The sequence below is a fragment of the Scardinius erythrophthalmus genome, assembly GCF_964197995.2.
Source record: "Scardinius erythrophthalmus genome assembly, chromosome: 15".
Classification (NCBI taxonomy): Eukaryota; Metazoa; Chordata; class Actinopteri; order Cypriniformes; family Leuciscidae; genus Scardinius; species Scardinius erythrophthalmus.
In genome coordinates this window covers 13,759,034-13,772,506 of record NC_138235.1, presented here as the reverse complement: position 1 = coordinate 13,772,506, position 13,473 = coordinate 13,759,034, and positions in this window count along the sequence as shown.

Genomic DNA, 13,473 nt, shown 5'->3' with positions numbered 1-13,473 from the left:
TTCTAAGGCCTGGTTTCACAGACAGGGTTTAGATTAAGCCAGGATCAGGCCTTAGTTCAATTAGGACATTTAAGTAGATTTAATAAATGTGCCGGTGTGAACGTACCATTAGAAAAAAAACATTACTGATGTGCATCTTGAGACGAAACAATGACATTGACATATTTTAAGAAATATTTAAGTTGCTTTCAGTTAAAAAAGCTCAAACATGCATTTTAGTCTGGGACTAGACTTAAACCTTGTCTGTGAAAACAGGGGTAAACATTGGCATTTATACAAGCAAAAAGGACTAAGAACAAAAGCTTGGTCAGAAAAAAAAAATACCTTTTTTTTGTTTGTTTTTTTAAGGGCCCAAACAATGACTGTCAGTGGGGTCCAGTGGAGTTGTTTGGACCCACGCTCTTCAAAATATCTTCATGTCCCACAGAAGAAAGAAAGTTTGGAAGCACAGTGAATAAATGATGTTTTGGTGAAGTGTCCGTTTGAGGGTGTGGTGGATGTGTGTGCTTTTGTATACTTTTGTTTTATTGCATGTTTGGCTCTTGGTCTAAAGCTGTTGGAATAGGCCAAACGGCTACACAAAGTTTTGTTTTTGCTCCACTTCACTTTCTCTTTTCCCCTGCTGTTCTTTCTCTCTTTCTATTTTCTTAGCGCTGTATTTATTTTTGCCTGCCTACGAGAGTTAAAAATGGTGTTTCAGCAACATAAATGGTTTCCTGTTTTGATGACTGTGTCCCCTTTACCAGTTCTCTCTCACACAAGCACACACACACACACACACACACACACACACACACACACACACACACACACACACACACACACACACACACACACACACACACAGTCAAGATTCAAGAAGTTTAATAATAGAAAGCTTAATGTTGTCAACGTTTAGTTCCACATTATATTTCACATACACATGATTTAACAAAAAAAAAAAAACAGTTTCTTCCAGGTCTTGTCTTTGATTGTCCAAGCTGATTTTCTGAACAAAAGTAGGCCTACTCTTGCTCATGTCAGGCCTCATTCATATGTGGATATAAATCTGGTATGAATCGGATACGTCTGCCATGTAAGCGGACAGATCGGATATACGCTGATTTCACGCAGCCGTTATTTTGAAATCGAAAGCGAGGCTCCGGTGGGAAGAAAACCGGAAGTGTCGCCTTTAATCATAGGAGAGTCGTGAATGCGATGGCGTATTGTTGTGTTTAATGATGTTGTGTCAATTCTAAAACTGTACATACATTTCTTTCATACTTTCAGTGAAATTCATTTATAAATAAAATATTTGTTTTATATAATTCAAAAAGTAAAAAAAGAAGCAGGAATGAACTATATACATATCCTGTATTGATATAAACATCCAATAGTGTAAATCGCGGCAGCAGCTTCAGGTTGGTAGTCCAAGGCATTGTTGTTTATCTTTACTTACGGGGTTTTTCGAGCCTCACTTTCGATTTCAAAATGGCGGCTGCGTGAAATCAGCGTGCGAGTCGTACATCATTGAAAAAGCGACGCTGACGAATGATGTAGACTCAGTCGACAGGACTCTTTTCAAAGGCGCAATGGAGGACGAAGACTCGACCCAAAGTGCCAAAGTGCTTCCAGAATATCGCTTACATTTAGAATATATCGTTATCATTGAAGTTAAAGTATCATCCTTGGTGTGAACAGGCCTTTAATCTGCGGCTCTGTTTACTGCATAACTATTTGTTATTTACTTTTATTGGGAAAGTGTACAGGTCGTACACTGTAATTTTTAAAATATTTTTCGAAGTTGTAAATAAAACTTTTTCAATCCAAATTAAACAATATAAGATTATTGGATTATATTTGACAAAGAACTACTATTTCAGTTTTTCTACATTTAAGTTTCGTATTTTATTCAGATGTGTGTTTTTATAATTGTTTGTATTTCTCAATGCATTTTCAACCATTTTTAATAGCCTTTCATCTTCAGTAGTTCATTTTAAATAATTCTGTGTTGTGACAAACGAAGTACAAATATTTTGTATTTTCAAGGCCATAAATCTTTACACATAACAATTACTAAATTAAAGAATTAGACAAATATTTTTAATAATTTATAACTTATATAAAGAAATAAAAAAATATATAATTAATAAATATCACTCTTAAAAATGCTGGGTTGTTTCAACCCATGTTTGGGGTCAAATATGCACAAACCCAATCATTGGTTAACCCTTGGTTAATTAAGGTTTATCCATATGTGACCCAAACATGGGTTGAAGCAACCCAGCATTTTTGTGTGTATTGAATAAATATTTAACAATTTCTATTAGTTAGTTTTTATATATAGTTTTTTTTTTTTTTTTTTTTTTTTTTTTTACTTTTTAATATTATTTTTTAGTAAAAGTAAAAAAGTTTCCCTATTTGAACAAATGCAAATTTTCTGGTTGCTGATCCTGTGCCACTGATCGCCTTTTGTCATATTATCACTTACTTTTTTTATTTTTTCCCCATCTCTCTCTCTCTCCCTCTCCCCCTCTCTAATGTCAAAATGGGTTTTTACTCATTTTGAGAGTCTGTATGGGAAATCATTTATAGCCGGAGACATTCTGCAGTCCTCGACTCAACAAACCCCACAGCACTCATCAAAGACAGATACGAATCAATTGAAAATACATTTCCTGTGTGTGGATGCCGTGCTCTTGAATACATATCACAGGTTACCATGTGCATTTCACAGAAAAAAAAAGAAAAAAAAAAGAAAGAAAGATAAGAAGTAAAAGCTGTGTAGGAGTTTGCGATGAACTTTCCCACAGACAGTGAGAGAGAAGGAGAGAGGGGTGTTGTAATATTTGTTGTGAGGTGGTCTCAGAGACAGCTGTGGTTTCCGGCTGAGCGCAGGTGTGTGACAGCATCTACCTACACCCCACCCTGCCTGTGTCTCTCCTCTCATCTGCACTCGTTCACTGCACCACAAGATAGACAGATTAACTTCACCACACTGCACGCTATAGGGAGGCAGCAGTGTGTGTGTGTGTGTGTGTGTGTGTGTCCTGCTCTTTTGTGTGTATGGATGTTGAGCAGGAATTTGTTTTAGCGGGTGGTTCACACACTTTCAAGTTAGTAAACTTCTTTTATCATTTGTAACAACAGATATCTTGGATATCTGTTGCGCAACTTTGTTAATGTTAAAGCATTTTTTTTTTTTAAGATGTTAGCTGTGTGTGTGTGTGTGTGTGTGTGTGTGGTTTGCACACACAGGTGTTCTGCATGGTGTGCTGCTGTTTGCAGGCGACATGAAAGTGTGTATGATCACTTTGACAAACAGCCAAAAAGATTCTTTGTGCAAATCATACTTTATTTACACGCAAACAGCTTTCAGCTGTCGTTAAAGAAATTGGGTTACACTTTATGGTAACACTTTATTTTACAGTGTCCTTGTTACATATGTTACATGTACTTACCATAGTAATAACAGTAAATTATGCATAATTACATGCAACTAACCCTCAACCAAACCCTAACCCTATAGTAAGTACATGTAGTTGCTTAATATTACTCAGTACTTAAATATATAATTACACTGTAACAATGACACCTTAAAATAAAGTGTAACCCACTTTATTTAAGGTGTCATTGTTACAGTGTAATTACACAAATAAGTACTGTGGAATATTAATTAACATGTAATTACGATATGACTAGGGTTAGTTGCTTGTAATTATCCTTAATTTATTACTATAGTAAGTACATGTAAGATGTGTAACAAAGACACTGTAAAAATAAAGTGTTACCCGCAATGGTTTAAAATGAAAAATGCCGTACAATGTACTTTTTGGCTGTATTGTATAACGCTTGTGCTGCTATTGAGGTGGGATACGGGTAAGGTTCAGAATAAGAATCAGCTCATTTAAGTCAGTTTAATTATTATAATTTTTTTAAGTCAGTGTAATTTAAGTTGAAATGACTTAAACATATAAATTGATTGTACTTAAATTTAAGACAACAACTTTCTTTAGTGAGTAATGTTGCTGTTTGAGCATGAAAAAGCTCTTCAAAGTTACAAAGTCCCTCCAGCGGGAGTTATTCTCTATATCAGTGTCACTGTTTCTGAACTCTCTGAAACGCCTCCAGTCTAGTCTTGAGTTTTCTTTTACGGAAACAAATACGTCACATTATTCCTCATTTAAATAATTCCCGCCAAAGACATACACAAAATAAAGGGGCGGGGCCTGGTTGAGTTAGTTAGTAGTGTTATCATCACTGCATTGGTTATCATCACTACATTGGTTACCTATAAAGTCCCGTATTAATTACAAGGTATTGCTACTGACTTATAAAGCCCTAAACGGCTTAGCTCCAGTCTATTTAACGGATCTTCTATCGCCCTATAATCCATCGCGTTCTTTAAGATCACTAAATTCAAGGCTTTTGGTCATAGGATATCCAGATCAACCAAAGGAGGGAGAGCATTTTCACATTTAGCTCCAAAACTCTGGAATAGCCTTCCTGATACTGTTCGTTGCTCAGATTCGCTCTCCCAGTTTAAAACTAGATTAAAGACGCATCTCTTCAGCCAGGCATTCATATAATATTTTAATCTTATAGTTAAATCCGGTCTCTAGTTCAAAAAAAGAGGAGAACTGGCCCCCGACTGAGCCCGGGTTCTCCCAAGGTTTTTTTTTCTCCATTAGGTCACCTAATGGAGTTTTTCGGTTCCTTGCCACTGTTGCCTTTGGCTTGCTCAGTTGGGGATACTTAATTTAATCAATCAACAATACTATTGATCAGCGTTACCAAACGTGGACATTTTTTTCCACTAGAAACAAACCTTGTTGTATTATTTTAATTTAATACTGTGAAGCTGCTTTGATACAATCTGTATTGTGAAAAGCGCTATACAAATATACTTGACTTGACTTGACTAGTGTGTTGAAACTCACAGTTATGGTAAGGGGCGGGACATTTCTCAGCGGTTGACCAATCGCAACACACTGATCCAGCCGACCAATCAGAGCACAGTGTGCATTTCAGAAGGAGGGGCTTCATAGAGACAGGAACTAAACAGAGCGTTACTGACAGACTGGGAAGAGAGGAGCTGCAACAATGAGAAATCTATGAAAAAACTAACTTTTTGAACGTTCAAGCATGAAAACCTATTCTAGTAAAGTCCAAAAACAAAATCAAGACTTTGTAAAAGTTTATGACATGGCCTCTTTAAAAAAAAATTATAATAATTACAAAACGTATCAGCATGCAAAACGTGTGGTTAATACAAAGATCTCATAAAAGGCTCATAAAATATTAACTTCATGAAAAATTTCTTCATGCCTTAAAATAGCTTGAATGTAACTCGACACCCTTGCCTTATTTAGCATACGCAGTTCTATGAATATGCAAATGAGCCCCGTCTCCACTCACTCACTCAGCTCAGAGATCCACTCGTTGACGATCACACGTTGATCTGATTGGTTACAAGGTAGTTTGTGACGTCAGAAACACCAGCGATTTCAAACCGTGTTTTCGAGACTGTCTTTGGTTCACTGCAGTTTTAAGGAGAAAACACTCAGCAATGCTGTCGACTTATGAATCTGCACATGGTTTGTTTTAAATTATATTTAAAACACCACATAGACATAAACAACATTAAAAGCTTGATTTACACCACATGCAAGGGGACTTTAATAATTTCTAAAAATTGCTTGTCACCTTCAAGACCACACACACACACACACGCAGTGGGCAACATGCATTTCATACATGATGAGGTTTGATGCTAAATAAATTTATCAATGCAACGACTGAAAATGATTTAACTTTAATTAGTTCCATCTGGGTTTTATGTATGAAGATATTTGCCATTAAAAAAAGCTTTTCTCCGACTGTCACGGAGCAGAAGGTGGCAAACACAGGTAATATCCAAACGATGGTTTATTGCAGGAAAGTAGTGATGGGAACAGGTGAATACTGAATTGGTGGATCAATGCTGAAATGCTGATGGTGAATGACAGATCTTATCTTTTGCAGGTGAAGATGATGCAGACTGGATCGCAGGAGAGGACAGAAGATCACACAGGTGAGTTTCTCAAAGGTAGGTGATCAGGTTGGTGGTTCTTAGTAGGAACGACGAGACCAGACAAGAGTGAACTGAAGAGTGACTGCTTATATGTGTGTCTTGAGGAGGAGATGATCAGTGGCAGGTGTGATGATGGCTGAGTGCAGGTGGGGACCAGAAGGGATGCTGGGAAATGTAGTTCTTGTTGTGACACTGACAAAGTTTCTCCATTATTTACGAGACTCTATGGGATTGGGAACTCTTCAACCCAGCTGTTCTAAAGCAGATTCTAAAGATGTACATGTTTGTGTTTAGCTGGTGTCAGTACCTTCATAAATGTTGCATTGTTTATTTATACAGCACTGTATATGGACTAGTAATGAGATGACCGTTGACCGCACAGTGTGCTAATGTTTTACTAGTCCCTTTGGTTTAGGACAGGTGTGAGGCTTCGGGTTAATTTTAGACTGGGCTCTTCTGTCTTTATTGATGAGGACAGAGGGCAGTTGTCAAAGTGCATATGTGCTTCTCTCTCGTGTGTTTGGGACTAAAAATAGAGAGGGATAAAAAGAAGTATAAAGAAGCAAGGGCCCCAGAGAGGAAAGGGACAAATGTTGTAAGAGGGAGAAAGAAATGATGCCTGTGTTTTGAGGAGGGAATGTGTTACTGGACACACAGCTGTTGCACGTCCAACGGTTTGGACACGAGAAGGGAAAGCGGAGAGCTTGTTATTGTGTCCTGACTCTGATTCTGCAGCACAAACACACTCTATGCAGATAGAAATATACATTAGGGTCCAACGGTCTGAGCGCATTAATGAAAATGCTTCTATAATGCAACTTGTTACCATCAGCATTACATTTTCTGTGAAGATTTGAACTGAAAAGTCTGTACAAAGAGTCACAAGATCAATGTCACAAACTGACTTTGGCGTCGAGAAATAATGCAGAATCTGAAATATTGCTTCTTCGTTTTACATCATGTTTTTTTGTTTTTTCAAATCCCTTTATTTATTTCCAAGTTTAAATTTGATTTTGAATACCAGTGGTGAGTTGTATGAACATACCCGCTAATTCAAGACTGTGGCTTGTTCAAGAACTAGTCTGACCAACGATTAGTTAGGGTTCATCAGTTCTACTATTCATATTAAATTACACTAAACTACCTTTTTATGTAACTAACTTAATGATTAATCTTGAAAAACAGTAAAACTTTACAATAAGGTTCATTGGTTTACATTAGTTAACAAAGTTAATTAGCATGTAATTATCAACTAATAATGAACTTATACTTATTGCACTTATACAGCATTTATTCATCTTTGTTAATGTTAGTTTCAACATTTACTAATACTTTATTAAAATCTTGTTAGCATTAGTTAATGCACTGTGAACTAACATGAACAAACAATGAACAGCTGTATTTTTATTAACTAACATTAACAAAGATTAACTAATACAGTAACAAATTGCTCGGTTAGTTCATGTTAGTTAATACATTAATGTTAACTAATGAACCTTATTGTAAAGTGTTCCCAGAAAAACATTAGATGACTAACTTGTAAGTCTAAGACACAGATGTTTAATGGTCTAAGAATTTTGTCATATGTGTTATGTTTAGTTTTTTTCATAGCTTTATTACTTTTTATTTCAGTTTTAAAGGTACAATATGTAAGAATTTTGCATTAAAATATCCCAAAATCTCAAGGCCAGTGTTAGCCTATATATTTTGTTAAGTTGATTACTTACAATATCCCAAATGTTAAATCGTGAGAAAATTGCGATTTTAACCAAGGAAACCAGTTTATGGAGTCGCCAGTCAATTGCGTCATATCCGCGTTACCCTCGGTTTCCGCTCGTACTGCGTGGAGTCCTGGACAAATGCGGAAGTTGTAGTTGTAGCGTCTATCAAGCAGCAAACGTTAGCTTGTTTCTTGCAGTCGTTCTGGAACACAATTATTCTTTACCGATTGCAGCTGGTTCTGTCGACAAAGCATGCTTAATTTTATATTTTCCACATGTAGCATTTGGTAATAGTTATGTTTATCTAAGTAAAGTATTATTGCTTTAGATTTGTGTTTAACGTTAGTTTATTGAAATTGTTTATCTGGTGTTTATGGCCATGTAAATAAATATAGCATGTGTTATACATAAAGATTAATCAGTATTTTGGCAAATGATGTGGGTATGTTCGAATGTACTTTTGTTTAGAACACATAAAACTGCGCCACGTTATCACAACAATGAATTCGACATACAGTAACATCTATGATAACCAATGTAGTATTAAACCTTACTTTTATTGCTGTTAATTCATTTTAATAAAATAAAAGTGTGATGAGGTTCAAGAGTCAGGAAGGAAGAAGACAGGGATCGGCGTGACTGGGACTTTATTAAAATAAAACAAAACAAACAAAAGTCGCGCACAACGCGCATTCACCGTGGCAACCGCGACGCACAAAACAGTTCAAAAATGAGAGCTCGGATCCACCGGTTTTCTTTCTCTGCGTCCAATTTTCTCTCCAGTCTCTCTCTCGTTCCAGCGCGGCTTATAAGCGGTCTCTCCACGCCAATAATACTGCAATAAGGTGTTGTCATTTGCACTTGACCTATTGACGTCCCGCTCGTCTCGTTTCTCTCTCTCCCGTTACAGACCGCGCTGAACCACGCCCCCCTCGCCACAAAAAGCATGTCATTAAACGCAACATTTATAAAAATAGAACTTTACCCCATCCATGAACATGATTTTTCGATTCCCATCTGACTGATTTACATCCACGGTGGAATTTAAAACAACAGTTCCCATCATTCCACGCTCCTTCACATCGTCATCAAGCTACGCCGTTGTTGTTGTTTGGAATGTAGCGCCCTCTAGCGGAAAAAAATTCTTGCATATTGTAGCTTTAACTAGATCAAATTAAACTAAAAATGAAAATTATAAATGTTTCCTTGGCAACTAGTTGAAATAAAATTATAGTTGAAAAGTTTACTTTACAACAAGATTCCATTTGTTAACATTCATTAATTGCATTAGTTAAAATTAACTATTAAAAAATACTTCTAAAGAATGTATTAATCTTATAATGTTAATGTCAACATTTACTAATACATTATTAAAAGCAAAAGTTGTTCATGTTTTTAATGGACCTGAGCAAACATGAACTACAAATAAACAGTTGTGTTTTTTATTAACTAATGTTAACTAAGATTTACCATTTCTGTAACAAATGTATTCATCAGAATTAGTAAATGCATTAAGTAATGTTAACTAATGGGACATGATTGTAAAGTGTGACTGTTTATTTTATTTCAAGCAACAAAAATGTTATGGTTATAGTTTTAGTTAACTTTAATAACCCTGATTTCAATTTCAATGTAAGCAATTATCCATTATTTTTGGGCTTCAATAAACACAAGACACAGAAACGTTGCATTTGATTGATTATTTAAACAAGGGACAACATATCATATGTACTAACTCTATTTTAAAAACAAGGTCTCATTTGTTAACAATGCATAAACTAACCTGAAGTAATAATGAGTCATTTATTTATTAAAAGCATGTATTAATCTTATTAGAATACAGGCCTATTATGTGACATGAACAGATAGTCAGTAGTTGGCGGACAGTCCGTGTGAAAAAATGTTTGGATTCATTATGAGTAATTATGAGGGAGAATCTCTCTCAAACACACACATCCCATCTTATTCACACTACACACCCTCACAGATGAAGAGAGAAGGAGAGAGAAAAGCAAACAGGAGTGAGAGTGAGTGAAAAGAGGCATGGAGGAGAACGAGAGAGAGAGAGAAACTTTGGCAAAGCAGGTTTTAGAGGAATTTAAGAACATGAGTAAGAGAAACAGCTGCAGAAGTCTGACAGGAAGAGAGTGTGTGTGTGTTTGTGTGTGTGTGTGTGTGTGTGTGTGTGTGTGTGTGCGTTCATTTAAGTGTTGAGTGTGTACTGAAGACCCTCCTCAAGAGGATGTTTATTTGTGTGTGTGTGTGTGTGTGTGTGTGTGTGTGTGTGTGTGTGTGTGTGTGTGTGAGTGTGTTAATTTAAGTGTTGATTGTGCATTAAAGGGTTAGTTCACCCAAAAATGAAAATTCTGTCAGTAATTCCTCACCCTCATGTTGTTCCAACCATGTAAGTCTTTCGTTCATCTTCGGAACACAAATTAAGATATTTTTGATGAATTCTGACTCTTCCATAGGCTTCCAGTGTGACCGAAACTCACCGGCCCAGAATAGTTATTAAAAACATCGTTAAAATAGTCCAAGTGACTCCAGTGGCTCAATCTTAAGTATATCAAGCGACGAGAATACTTTTTGTGCGCAAAAACAAACAAAAATACCGACTTTATTCCACTATTCAATTCCTTCTCTCTGGGCCTCGTAGTGTTTTTGCGCTGCGCGTCTGTGTTGTACGTCATCACGCATCACACACATGACCTGCTTCGGCCAATTGTGAGCCTACGTGGTGACGTGGAACACAGACGCGCTGCGCAAAAACACTACGAGGCCCAGTATTTTAACGATGTTTTTAATAACTATTCTGGGCCGGTGAGTTTCGGTCACACTGGAAGCCTATGGAAGAGTCAGAATTCTGTCAGATTTCGTCAAAAATATCTTAATTTGTGTTCCGAAGATGAACGAAAGACTTACATGGTTGGAACAACATGAGGGTGAGGAATTACTGACAGAATTTTCATTTTTGGGTGAACTAACCCTTTAAGGACCCTCCTCAAGAGGATGTTTATGTGTGTGTGTATGTGTGTTCATTTAAGTGTTTAGTGTGCATCAAGGACCCTCCTCAAGAGGATGTTGTGTGTGTGTGTGTGTGTGTGTGTGTGTGTGTGTGTGTGTGTGTGTGCGTTCATTTAAGTGTTGAGTGTGTACTGAAGACCCTCCTCAAGAGGATGTTTATTTGTGTGTGTGTGTGTGTGTGTGTGTGTGTGTGTGTGTGTGTGTGTGTGTGTGTGCGTTCATTTAAGTGTTGAGTGTGTACTAAAGACCCCCCTCAAGAGGATGTTTATTTGTGTGTGTGTGTGTGTGTGTGTGTGTGTTGTGTGTGTATGTGTGTGTGTGTGTGTGTGTGTGTGTGTGTGTGTGTGTGTGTGTGTGTGAGTGTGTTAATTTAAGTGTTGAGTGTGCATTAAGGACCCTCCTCAAGAGGATGTTTGTAGGTGTGTGTGTGTGTGTGTGTGTGTGTGTGTGTGTGTGTGTGTGTGTGTGTGTGTCCACAAATATGGCAATATCCAAAATCCTTGTCCTTGTGGGGACATTTTTTGGTCCCCATCAGGAAAACAGCTTATAAATCTGTTATAAATCTGTTATAAATCTAAGTGATGTTTTTCGAAAGTGTAAAAATGCAGAAAGTTCTGTGTGATGGGAATGTTCAGGGGTAGAGTTAGTGTAAGGGGAGAGAATAGTTTGTACAGTATAAAAATCATCATGTCTATGGAAAGTCCCCATAAAACATGAAAACGAGCATTCATCACTGTGTAACTGCATGTTGTTCTGGAACATTTTCACATTTCCTGCCAAGTTTGAGGCATGCTCAGGTTTAGGAGGATCAAGCATCAAGATGTTTCACTCCCATTATTCTCAATGGTTTTTTAATAAGATGCTCATTAATATTATACTGTAACTTCGGACTACATTGCTATCAAATATAATATGTAAATCTAATAATTTAATAAATTTATTTATTTTATTAAATACAATGGTTGTACAATGTACAATGGTTAAGACTATGATGTATAAATACTTACATTTTTTATGCAGTGGATATTAAAACAGCTGGTTTTTGTGATGTAAAAAAAAATGTAACAAAGATAAATCATATCAGAACATTTGTACATTTAATGTAAAAATTACAACCTATGCAATGCCACTGAAACCCAATTAGTGGGTCACCTGAGTCACATTTCAGACAAATCATTTTTTATATCCACTGTATATGTTTAAAAATGATATATATATATATATATAATAATGTATAATGCACAAGCAAGTATTTTTAGGATTACTGAGAATGTTTGGAGGATTTGGAGGAAAAATGTCTAATTATCATGAAAACAATTTTCTATATCTTTTATTTAAGTAAAAAATAATTTATTTTTTGTTGTTTTCTTATGATGTTGGGGTGAAATAGGTTTCGTGATGTGAAGGCAATCATCTCAAGAATCTCAATTAAGACATATTACAGACATATGAGAGCATGTGTGTGTGTGTGTGTGTGTGTGTGTGTGTGTCTGAGAGAGAGAGAGAGGGTTAGCATGTGGTGTAGTTTAGTAGTACTCGGAGGAGAATAAAGCAACATGACCTCTGTGCTGCTCTGCTCAGGTCAAAGTCAGTACTCGACCTCTGAGACCAGCCAATAGAGAACCATTCATCAGAGACAGAACGAGTGACCCTGGGTGAGAGAGAGAGAGAGAGAGAGAGAGAGAGAGAGAGAGAGAGAGAGAGAGAGAGAGAGAGAGAGAGAGAGAGAGAGACTAACAAATCATGCGTGTGGCTATTTATGGTTGAAAGTTTCCAAAACAGAACAAACTCTTCTGGATCTGGAAAAGCGCCATACCAGAAGTGTGATTTGCTGTGTCAAGAGTTTTTCAAAGAAATAGTTCATTCGGACATTATTTACTCACCTTCATATTGTTACAAACCCATATGACTTACTTTCTTCTGTGAAACTCAAACAGTGAGTAAAGTGAGTAAAAAAGTGTCATTTTGGGGTGAACTTTTTCTTTAATCGAATGTGTTTTCAGCGTTGGAATGGATTGGAATGGCTGAACGCATCGGGCTAAAAAAGGTTAGCGTGAGTTCTTCGGTCTGTCCTCCAGAGTTAAATAACCTGGCCCTTGAAGACAAAGAAAACATCATCAGAGGGCACCACTTCCGCTCAGTCATCCATATTAAGCAAGGAAATATTTCGAGAACTTGCAGCACCGATAAACATCCTGAAGCAATAAGTACCTGGAGAGTAATGAGGAAATGAAGGTATGTGTGGCTTCCAGCTGAAACCTGTGACTCAGACCCGAGTCTGAAGCCGAGCGTGTGAATGAGAAACACTCTCACCACTTCCTCCGATAGTTAGCCCCTAATTAGTTCCCTAATTACAAATGACTGAGTTACCAATGATTCCCCATATAGTCAAATGAGCTCATTTCCATTGGTCAGGGTTAATCGCAGAGTATAGCTCTGATTGGCTGTCCTTCTGATTGGGAGTGTGTTCAGAATGAAACACTACCTGCTCACTGCACAGTGTACTTTGTATACGGCATTGACCAAATGCCATATATAGACATTATTATATTGGATTTCATAAGTAAAAATCCCATTAGTTTCTTCACAGGGGAATTGATTTTTTACTAGTAACTTATAAACCTTTAAAGACAAACCTCCTGTGATCTACAGGATTGTTAATCAATAGCATATGCT